The sequence below is a fragment of the Microtus ochrogaster genome, unplaced genomic scaffold (assembly GCF_000317375.1).
Source record: "Microtus ochrogaster isolate Prairie Vole_2 unplaced genomic scaffold, MicOch1.0 UNK58, whole genome shotgun sequence".
Taxonomy (NCBI): domain Eukaryota; kingdom Metazoa; phylum Chordata; class Mammalia; order Rodentia; family Cricetidae; genus Microtus; species Microtus ochrogaster.
In genome coordinates this window covers 1-12,357 of record NW_004949156.1, presented here as the reverse complement: position 1 = coordinate 12,357, position 12,357 = coordinate 1, and positions in this window count along the sequence as shown.

Genomic DNA, 12,357 nt, shown 5'->3' with positions numbered 1-12,357 from the left:
CCTGCCTCTGCCTCCTGAGTGCTGGGATTAAAGGCATGTGCCACCACCGCCCGGCCTCAGAAGAACACTTACAGCAAATGCTGGACTTAGATCTGAGGGTGAAATGAATTCTCCAAGTTTCTTTATATTCCCCCTGCTTTTTTTATATGTTTTGTAAAGTTTCCAGTTTACACACACATATAAAGCAAAGGAAATTCTCTGAACTCGGACATCCCTTTATCTTTGAAGGTCCCACCCAATGAGATCTATAAGAAAGACTCCTTTTCTGACTACGTGTCCTGACAAATTGAAGACAGTTGCAGGGAGGTGGCTTTTAATGTATCTCGGGAACAGAGCAGAGATTAGACTGTGGGAATCAAGGCTACTGACTCTGTGACTAAATTTTCTCATGGAGGTCCCTCAGAGTGTGGAGGTTGACCCAGTATACCAGTACATGGGAAATAATTGTGCCCAACAATCCATACTCTGCTGAATCTTGCACCAAGGAAGCATGCTTATGGCTTCACAAGAGACCCACTGTGAAAATGAGCCAATATGCAAAAGGAGGTAGGCCCAGCACCTTGCGAACTGGGTTCGCCTCCATCAGAATACATTCATTTTAGTGGGTCAGCCTTCTGCCTCATCAGCTGAAATCTCACTGCAGAATTCCTGTGGACCACAGCAGATATGGCTTCAAATTTGTGCTAATCTATAGTTATAGAGAGGTTGAATCTTGAGACTTTCACATTTTTGAGTTTTCCATATTGCGTTTTTAGCAAAAGTTTGACTTTATTTAACTACATATTTTATCTAACTCACTTAACAAGACTTTTAAGCATAATATTATAAACCAGTCTAAGACATGTTTGACATTGTAACTGAACATTGGTTTAATCACATAGAAAATTAGAAAATACTTACATTTTTAGATAAAGACAGTCTAGTACTTTTTTGTACTTAAGTCCTTTTTTGTGGTACTTTTTTAAAGAGATAAATATAACTGTCTGATGTGTTGATGAAATTTTGCCTCAGTGACTGGACTGAAAATGTAATGACAGAAGCATGCTCTTTGTTTACCATTCCATTAAGTTCTACATATTATTTTCTTTATGAGTTTTAAGAAATATCAATGAGTAGATGCAGAAAGGCCATTTGCTCATTCTTGTTGCTATTATTGTTTGCATGGTGTTAGTTAATGTTATTTGGCAGCATAGCAATCTGTTCTGTAGTCTCTAGCTCCCTCATGTCTAGTCAACATTGACACTAGAAAGTAAAGAACATTCTATCATGTAACCTTCTTTGCAACATCCATCAAATTCCCAGTGATTCCTCGCAGGAAAACATTTTACTGTTCCTTATGACTGGGAACTATAAAGTAGACAGATTCCCTACCTTTCCGGTTAATATCTCAGAGATGAATATCATTCGTGTTACTGAAAACCTTGATTATTGTCTTACAAATCTTTCTTTTTTACTAAGTTGATGGAGGAAGGTCATTGGTTAAAAAATAAAGAAACTGCTTGGCCCTGATAGGTAGAAAATTAGGTAGGCAGAGTAAACAGAACAGAATGCTGGGAGGAAGAGGAAGGAGCTCAGAGGCCATGCTCCCCTCTCCCGGGCAGACACGATGAAGCAAGCTGCCAGGTCAGATATGCTGAATCTTTCCTGGTAAGTGCACCTCGTGGTGCTACATAGATTATTAGAAATGGGTTAAGAGGTTGAAACTAATGGGCCAGGCAGTGTTTAAAAGAATGCAATTTGTGTGTTGTTATTTCGGGGTATAAGCTAGCCAAGCGGCCAGGAGCCAGGCTGTGGGAAGAGGCCCGCAGCTCCCACAACACTAAGTAACTATTTTACCAGTAATTTGACGTAAATCTGAAGGACTCAAGAAGCAAATGATTTAGCAAAAAATGGCAATCTTACCAAAAGTGATCTACAAATTCAATGCAATCCCATCAAAATCCCAACAAAGTTCTTTACAGACCTCAAAAGAACAATACTCAACTTCATAAGGAAAAAACAAAAAACCCAGGATAGGTCAAACAATCCTTTACAATAAAGGAACATCTGAAGGCATCACCTTCCCTGAGACCATCTTTGACTTTAAGCTCTACTGTAGAGCTAGAGTAATAAAAACAGCTTGGTATTGGCATAAAACAGACAAACGGATCAATGGAATTGGATCAAATACCCTGACATAAGCCCACATACCTATGAACACTTGATTTTTGACAAAAAATCCAAAAATGTGCAGTGGAAAAAAGAAAGCATCTTCAACAAATGGTGCTGGTATAACTGGATGTCAGTACATAGAAGATGCAAGTAAATCAATATCTATTGCTCTGCGCAAAACTCAAGTCCAAGTGGCTCAAAGAACTCAACATAAATCCAGTTACACTGAAGCAGATAGGAGAGAAAGTGGGAAATAGCCTTGAACGCATTAGCACAGGAGACTAATTCTTGAATATAATGCCAGTAGCACAGATACTGAAAACAACAATTAATAAATGGGACCTCCTGAAACTGAAAAGCTTCTGTATTGCAAATGACACTGTCAATAAGACAAAATGGCAGTCTACAGAGTGGGAAAAGATTTCACTAACCCCATATTTGACAGAGGACTGATATCCAAAATATATAAATAACTCAAGAAACTATACATCGATATACCAAATAATCCTATTAAAAATGGGGTACAGACTTAAACAGATAATTCTTAACAGCGAAATCTTGAATGTCTGAGATGCACTTAATGAAATGTTCAACACCATTAATTATCAGAAAAATGCAAATCAAAATGACTCTGAGATATCATCTTACACCTGTCAGAATGGCCAAGATAAAAAAAAAACGCTAATGACACCCTATGTTAGAGAGGATGTGGAGTAAGAGGAACACTCTTCTACTACTGGTGGGAGTGCAAACTTTTACAACCACTTTGGAAATAAGTATGGCAATTTCTCAGAAAATCAGAAATCAATCTACCTCAAGACCCAGTGATACCACTCTTGGGTCTATGCCCAAAGGATGTTCAAACATACCATAAGGACACTTGCTCAACTATGTTCATAGCAGCATTATTTGTAATAGCCAGAACCTGGAAACAACTGAGATGCCTCTCAACCAAAGAATGAAAACCTGGTATGTTTACACAATATAATATTACTCAGTGGAAAAAATAATGACCTCATAAAATTGCAGGTAAAAGGATGGAACTAAAAAAAATCATCCTGAGTGACATAATAAGACCCAGAAAGACAAGTATGGTAAGTATGCACTCATAAATAGATATTACATGTAAAGCAAAAGATAACCAGACTCTAACCCTCAGGCCCAGAGAAGCTCAGTAAAAAGAGGACCCTACAAAGAAGAAATAAAGGAGACATCGTGGGAAAATTGGGAGGGAAGAGTAAAGGGGGAGAGAATGAGGGGTAAGAGCATGGGGAATCAGGATGGTTGAGTTGGGGGTAGAAAGGATGGGTAGAGTAATGAAAGAGATGTTTTGATACAGGGGCAATTATGGGGTTAGGAAGAAACCTGGTGCTAGGGAAACTACCAGGAATCCACAAGGATGACCACAGTTAAGACTCCTAGCAGTAGTGGAGAGTATGCCTGAACTGTCTTTGGGTGTAATCAGATTGGTGACTATCCTAATAGCCATCATGGAGCCTTCATCTAGTACCTTATGAAATTGGATGTAGATGTTCACAGGCAAGCGCTGAACCGAGTTTCAGTAGTCAAGTGGAAGAGAGGGCAAAGGGATTATATGAGTATGAGAGACAAGAACTGGACAGGAAAATCCACAGAGACAGCTGACCTCAGCTTGTGCGAGCTCACGGACTCTAGACGGACAGTTTAGGAGTCAGCGTGGGACCAACCTAGGTCCTCTGCATCTGGGTGATAGTTGTGTATCTTGGTCTTTTATGGGGCCCCCTAGCAGTGAGACCATGACCTGTCCCTGATGCATGAGCTCACTCTTTGGAACCTATTTCCTGTGGTGGAATGCCTTGTTTAGTCTTGATGCTGGTGGGAAGGTCTTCGTTCTGCTTCAAGTTGATTTGCCATATTTTGTTGGTTCCCATGAGAGGCCTAACCCCATCTGAATGGTGACAGAAAAGTGGATGTGAAGGTGAAAAGGGAGGTGGGGAGAGGGAACTCGAAGAGAGGAGAGGAGTATTATGGTTGGTATGTAAGATAAACAAAAAAATGACAAAAAGACATACATTATTAAAATAGTAGTAGTCAAGGCTTTTCCTGGAGTGAATAATGTCCACATTAGACTGTTAAGTTATGAATAAACAACAAGCCCTTTGAAAAAGAAGGTGGAGAAGAGGCTGGAGAGATGGCTCAGTTGTTAAAAGCACTGGCTGCTCTTCCAGAGGTCCTGAGTTTAATTCCTAGCAACCACATAGTGGCTCACAACCATCTGTAATGAGATCTGACGTTCCCTGTGGCCTGCAGGTGTACATGCAGGTAGAATGCTGTATACACAATAAATAAATAAATCTTTTCAAAAAGAGGCTGGGCAATGGTGGTGCATGCCTTTAATCCCAGCACTCAGGAGGCAGAGGCAGGTAGAAGTCTGTGAGTTTGAGAGCAGCCTGGTCTACAAGAGCTAGCTAGTTCCAGGACAGGCACAGAAGCTATACAGACAAACTTTGAGTTGAAAAACTAAAAAACAAAGAAATATAGAGAAGAAGCAAGTGATTTATGGTGGTAGTTCTCAACCTTCCTAATGATGCTGATGTTTAACACAGTTCATCGTGTTGTGGTCACCACCCCCAACCATACAATTTTGTTGCTATGTCATGATTGTAATTTTGCTACTGTTATGAATCATGATGTAAATATCCGACATGCAGGGTATCAGATATGAGAGTCCAGTGAAAGGACCATTCAACCCACAAATGAAATGTACCACATATCCTGAGCATCACTGTTTTATGTGCCATTTTTCCCTATCAACTTCAGAAAATAGACTGTGTGTCCTTCTATATATGTGTTGCTTTTATTGAATAATGAATAAAGTAGCTTTGGCCAATGCCTTAGAGAGTAAAATCAGATGGGAAATTCCAACAGGGAAATAGAGAGAGATATAGAGAGATAGAGATAGAGATAGAGATAGAGATAGAGATAGAGATAGAGATAGAGATAGAGATAGAGAGAGAGAGAGAGAGAGAAAGAGAGAGAGAGGAGGTGGAGTCAAATAAATGCCATGTAGCTGCTGAAGTAGAAGGAGGCCCTCGGAAATTTTCCGGTAAGCTATAGTCTTGTGGCGATACTCAGATTAATATAAATAGGTTAATTTAAGTTATAAGAGCTAGGTAGAAATACACCTAAACTATTGGACAAACAATGCTGTCATTAATATAATTTCTGTGTGATCATTTGTGTCTGGGCAGTTGGGAAATGAATAAGCAGTCTCGGTCTACAATTAATAATACAGAAAAAAAATTGAAAGTACCAATATGAGCAACCCTAATCTTCAATTATAGATAGTATAAGAATAACTGTGCTTGCCCAATTCAGTAACACCTGTTGGGGATTCAGTCATAGCATGAACTCTTTTTACTGCGTCCCTAGTAAAAAAGCAGGCAACAGGATCTGTCCTGGTAATCTCAAATCCATCTTATTTCTAAGTTCAGACAGGGCTGCATCTATGAAAGTACTCTGAGATTTGTGATGAATTATTGAGATGAGAGTGATTGGTAAGGATTTGCAGTTCAGATGACAGAAAATGAGCCTTTTACCAAATGCAAAAATTCTGAAATGCTGCAAAAAAGTAATTGAAGACACATCAAACGTGTCTGTGGGAAATAAAATTATAATTTTTTCGTATTTTGTTTGGTGTCCATAAAATATAAACTTCACAAAAGAGCTGAAATATCTTTTGCTTTTCCATTTAAAACAGGTCTGTGCTTCAATATGTATTGTATTTGAAAGAATTATAAACAGCAGATAACTCCTGCACTTCATTTTAAATATTGTCATTGCTAAGGAAGTTGAGCATGACCTTAAGTGTCTCTTGGCCATTTGAACTTCTTCTTTTGAGAATTCTCTGTTCAGTTCAGTGCCCCATTTTTTAATTGGGTTAATTAACATTTTAAAGTCTAGTTTCTTAAGTTCTCTATATATTTTGGAGATCAGACCTTTGTCGGTTGCGGGGTTGGTGAAGATCTTCTCCCAGTCAGTGGGTTGCCTTTTTGTCTTAGTGACAGTGTCCTTTGCTTTACAGAAGCTTCTCAGTTTCAGTAGGTCCCATTTATTCAATGCTGCCCTTAATGTCTGTGCTGCTGGGGTTATACATTGGAAGCGATCTCCTGTGCCCATCTGTTGTAGGGTACTTCCCACTTTCTCTTCTATCAGGTTCAGTGTGTTCAGACTGATATTGAGGTCTTTAATCCATTTGAAGTTTGAAGTCAGGGATGGTAATGCCTCCAGAAGATCCTTTATTGTATAGGATTGTTTTGGCTATCGTGGGTTTTTTGTTTTTCCATATAAAGTTGATTATTGTCCTCTCAAGATCTGTGAAGAATTTTGATGGGACCTTGATGGGGATTGCATTGAATCTATAAATTGCCTTTGGTAGAATTGCCATTTTTACTATGTTGATCTTCCCAATCCAAGAGCAAGGAGGTCCTTCCATTTTCTGGTAGGGAGGGGGAGAGGAGTGGGGGAGGGGGAGAAGAGTGGGAGGAGGGGGAGGGAAATGGGAGGCTGGGGGGAGGCGGAAACTTTCTTTTTTTTCCTTTTCTCAATAAAAAAAAGTAAAATAAATAAATAAATATTGTCATTGAAATAGTCTGCATCCTATAGGAAATTACTCATTTTTTATCTTTTAAAATCTTAAATTCATGATCTTCCTGTCTCAGTGTCTCAATACTGAGATTATAAATGTATGCTACCACTTATGAAAAGTCACAAATTTCTATATATGTACAAAGTAAAATGAATTAAATAAGAGTGAGAGAATGGAATATTGATAAAGATAAGATAAATTTAAAGTTCATGGTAAAAAAAAAAAACGAGATTTTTGATTTCCCTTAAGGTCAACATGAAGGTAAATAAATAGGCCAAGAAGTACTAAATCAAGAGCAATTGCCAGGCTAGAAATTTCACCCTTTACTTTATCAATATCATATATTAAATAACAGATAATTCTAAAGTATTTTGTTGGCCAAAGTTAACATTAAATGACTATTCTCTCATTTTGGTAGACTGCTAAAAATATATAATATGGAAACTGCTTAAACTTAAATGTAAATAAAAAGCCTGGGAAAAAAGTACTATAAAAGAAAATTAAAATAAAATAGAAACTGTATGCCTCCTACTACAGTAAACCTTTTATTTGGCACTTTACCACTTGTACATTGCAATTACAAGGCAAATACTCAACCTTACATCGCCAGTTACTTAAATAAAATTAGCATGTTTCAGGAAAAGCATTTCTTTCTGTCTCAGGTTAGTATTATTAGTGAAACAACATGACCAAAGTAACTTGGAGAGGAAATGGATTATTTGGCTTACTATTCTACATAACTGTTCATCATTGAAGGAATTCAGGACAGGCACCCAAGCAGAACAGAAAGCTAGAAGCATGAGTTGATTCAGAATACATGAAGGAGTGCTGCTATTATTGGCTAGCTCCTCGAGGTTTGCTCAGCCTGCTTTCTTTTAGAATCCAGCGCATTCCCCACAAATGGCTGGGCCCTCCCACATCAATCACTAATTAAGAAAATTCCCTACAGGCTTTTCTAAAGCCTGATCTTATAGAAGCACTTTCTTTTTTTCCCATGAGATTCTTTTTTATTAGACAATCAAGCAAATAGATTGATTTTCAGACTGAGCCATTTAAACTACACTTATGACATAAAATCTCCTAAATTTTAAAATAAAAAATAACTCATAAGTGTTCTAAAGTAATGTACATTTTTAAAATCATTTACTATTAGCCAATAAAGCATATGGATTGATACTCAGATTGAGTAAGAGACTTTATATAAGATTATAAGGTGATACCAAGCATAATAATCCATACATTTTTTTTTTATGTACTAAAGATGTGGGGGCAGGTAGATCACTGAATGTGGTAGCAGGTCAGTTAGCCGGGTCTGTATTGAGCTCTAGTCTATCCAGGGAAACACTATCAGATCCTACCTAATTTATCAATAGATGAATAAAACAGTATGAAGAGGATTTAGAAAGACACTGAGTATTAACTTCTAGTCTCTACATGCATATACATGTACACATGTATTCTCACACATGCACAGGTATACACAAAAAATAAAAAAAAATCAAATTACTCAAGATAGTGTGAGATTTTAATGTAAAAGTCAGCTTTTCAATATGGTGAAGGTATGTCCACCGCTAGCTCTTGGAGTCACTGTCACAGCCCCAGCTGCAGGGACATAGTGGGTCTATGTCGCCATTAAATAAGTAGCAAGACCTCCTGAAAGAGCCAGAGTCTTTTGTGCTGCCTGTATGAACAAGGAAGACATTTCTTAAAGGAGCTGTGCCTCAGCTTGTGGCCTGCAAACAGAGCCTATCTGAAAAAAATATGTGGCTACCAATAAGCTGTGTTTGGCTCCAGTTTTTCTGAGTCCAGAAGCCCCTTTTATTTTCCCTAAGCTTTTTTAGGTTTTTTTTTTGGGGGGGGATGGGGGTAAGGGGAAATGGGGAGAGAAAAGGGAGAAGGGGAGGATGGAGGGAACTTGGGGAAAAAGGATGATTGGGATAAAGTAAGGTTGGATAGGTGAGCACAGAAGCACAATTCTTAGATAAGGGAGCCACCTTAGGGTGGGCAAGAGACTTGAACCTAGAGTGGCTCCCAGGAGCCCAAGGCGATGTCCTCAGTTAGTTCCTTGGGCAGCTGAGGATAGGGAACCTGTAATGAGCCTATCCTATAGCAATACTAACGAATATCTTGCATATCACCATAGAACCTTCACCTGGTGATGGATGGAGATAGAGGCAGAGACCCACACTGGAGCACTGGACTGAGTTCTCAAGGTCCCAGTGAGGAGCAGAAGGAGGGAGAACCTGAGCAAAGAAGTCGGGACCACGAGGGGTGCACCCACCCACTGAGGCAGTGGATCTGATCTACTGGGAGCTCACCAAGGCCAGCTGGACTGTGACTGAAAAACCACGGAATGAAACTGGACTCTCTGAACATGGCGAACAATGAGGGCTGATGAGAAGCCAAGGACAATGGCAAGGGGTTTTGATCCTACTTAATTTTCTGGCTTTGTGGGAGCCTAGCCAGTTTGGATGTTCACCTTCCAAGATATGGACGGAGGGGGGAGGACCTAAGACTTACCACAGGGCAGGGCACCCTGACTGCTCTTTGGACTGGAGAGGGAGGGGGAGAAGTGTGGGAGGAGGGGGAGAAGGGTGGGAGGAGCGGGAGGGAAATGGGAGGCTGGGAGGAGGCGGAAACTTGTTTTTTTTTCCTTTTCTCAATAAAAAAAAACTAAAAAAGAAAAAAAAATAGGAAATAAAAAGGAGAACCAAATATAAAAAAAAAAGAATTGGTTTCTAGTCAATAGAACACATCCTTATGGGAGATGTCACATGTTACACGTAATTTACAAATTGATCAGAGGTGGTTAATTAATAATGTGGTAACCACTACACTATCTTGTATGGTCAGGCCATGCCTCCCAGCCTCCCAAACACATACACAAGTGTGTGTGTGTGTGTGTGTGAGTGTGTGTGCATGTGTATGTGTGTAAGTCAGTGTGATGTATATGTGTATATATATGCAAATATACATAACTCTCTGGAATAATAATAATAATAATAATAATAATAATAATAATAAATGTTAAATACATCAAGCGCAGAAAGAAAATACTAAATGTTGTCACTCATGCAAATTATAAATTTTTAGAATCATGTACTTCACTCATTAGCCTTGGTAGAATCAGGAATAACATAGTCTTTCTGAATAAATACGTTTAGTATACTTTTTCTTCCAAATATTCATCTTCATTTATTTTATTTCTTTTAAACATTTATTATTTTCTGATTTGTGACACATTTTTTCTGCCATCTTCACAATGCCCACATATTTAATTTGTTAAAATGATAATTAACAATTAAAACAAGTAAAAAAAAGGATGTCATTAAGTTTCTGGAATTTGTTCTTTTGTGCTTCTCCATTACCTCTGTCAATTCTGGTAGTCATAATTGTAAGAATACTTGGAAAATTCAATGTACAACTTCTTTATATATTGTCATTACTTTCAGAGTTTTTCCTTTTTCACATCATATTCTAAAAATTGTAGTTTTTAATCTAAAGTTATCTGTAGAATGACAAAAATTATGCTTCTACTTGATGAAGTTGGACTAAATTACTCTGTTTTTTTTATTTGTTTTGTTTTGTTTTGTTTTTGGCAGAAGACACACTGGAGGGCATACTCAGAAAAGGATCTCTTTTAAAACAATTAAACATACAATATTCCTGTTTGAACTCAATATTTCCAATAAACAGCTTGCTAATTCCTAGACCTCCTTTCCAGTAAAAGAATATCCTGGTAATAACTAACAATAATTTAAGAAAATGAGCCAGGCACAGAAAAAATGTTCTGCATGTTGTCACTCACATTGGAAAGTATAAAGTTGGCTTATAACCTCACCGAGTAGATCCCTGGTCAACAGGAGATAAGGAGAATAAAGCAAGAGTAAAAAGCCAAGTTGGATAACAAATAAAAATTGGGAGAAATAAAAATATCAATATTCTACCATAGTACAGAAGATATCTATGGCCTTCAAAACATTGTTACATATAGTAAATTACTGAAATGTAGGAGTTTAAAATTTCCCAATAGAAAGAGATGACAAATTTTTAATGAGTGGAAAATATTTATTGACTTATTTTGTCTTTATATATTACACACACACACACACACACACACACACGTTGCCATAATTCAAACATAGGAAATAAAATATTCATATTGCCATTATTTAATAGACTTGAAACATTTTACAAAGTGATGTTTAACTCCACTTCATTACAACTAACTTTTTCCTCTTGTACATTAGTCTAGAGTACTTAAAAGTGAAATAAGACTATGCGATATGGAGCCAAAATGGTAAAGGAGGAAGGGGACTTCATCATTATTCTGGAAGACAGTGGACAACAGTTACTTAATGGAAAAGGCAATCACAGTCAACTATGTGTTTCTGCAAGTAAAACATATATAAGACATGCATAGCTGTTTTGATAGCTATCTTGGGCTAATGAAATATAAAGAGAAAATAATAAAAACAAATTTCTTTCTTTCGTTATTCATGCATATGTTTTTGTGTATCTGTGTGAGTGTGTATGCATGTACAGAGGCCTAAAATGGTATGGGATTTTCTTGCTTTTTACTCTTACTTGTGGTAGAGTTTTTCTTTCTAAATGAGGCTCCCACTTGCTGGACTAGAGGCCGCAAGACCAAGTGATTCTCCTGTCTCTTGTACCCTCATGGAGCTGAGTTACAGCCATGCTTTATGTAGGTGCTGGGATCAAAACTCACATATACATAACGAGAAGCAATCAGTTTTAAACTCTAGATCATTGCTCCATCATCAGAATACAGATTCCTAAACGACTACATTAAAACTTAGCCTCGGCACTCCCAATTTTTCTTATATGAAATGTAACCTAGTCTTCATTTATGAGTTCTATGGACTGTTTTCAAGCTGCTTCTCTCCCAAAAACATCACCTTAAATAATTCCATCATAAGACTACTTTTTTTTTAAGTCACTGAATCCAATGTGTTTCTAGTGTCTGGAAATATTCTTTGTCTTATAAAATGTTCTGTTGCAGTTTTTAACCAGTCAACAGCAGAAGGAATTCTGCTCTACAGTGTTTAAAGTCTTTGCTGGTATGGGAAAGGTTGAGTACTGCATTTTTGCCTTCTAACAATTAGTCACTTTCACATCAGAAGTGTGGAGTTCTTTCAAATTCGGTATCTTATTGTGTCAGCACTATGTATGTGTGCAATACAAAATTCACCCTATATTTCATGATACATTGCCATAGACTATAACATAAACATTTGCAGATCTCAGCAATTTTAGTAGAATGTAAGTAACTAGCATAGGTTGAAGTAGATCTTAGCATTTTTATTAGAATGTAAGTAACTAGCATTTTTCTTTGTGATAAAAATATTAAATCTGTTAGAAATTTATTATTCCTTTGTCACTTAATAACAGAAAATGAGATAGAGTTGTTACATATTAGCAGTCTAAAGCAGTAACCAATGACATGACATTTCTCTGGAATGAAAAAAATAATTCACCTAACAGACAAGAAAACAAAGATAAGTCTTTAAGAAATTGTGTTATATGTTTGGTTGGAGATATTCTTAAGAACTACTTTA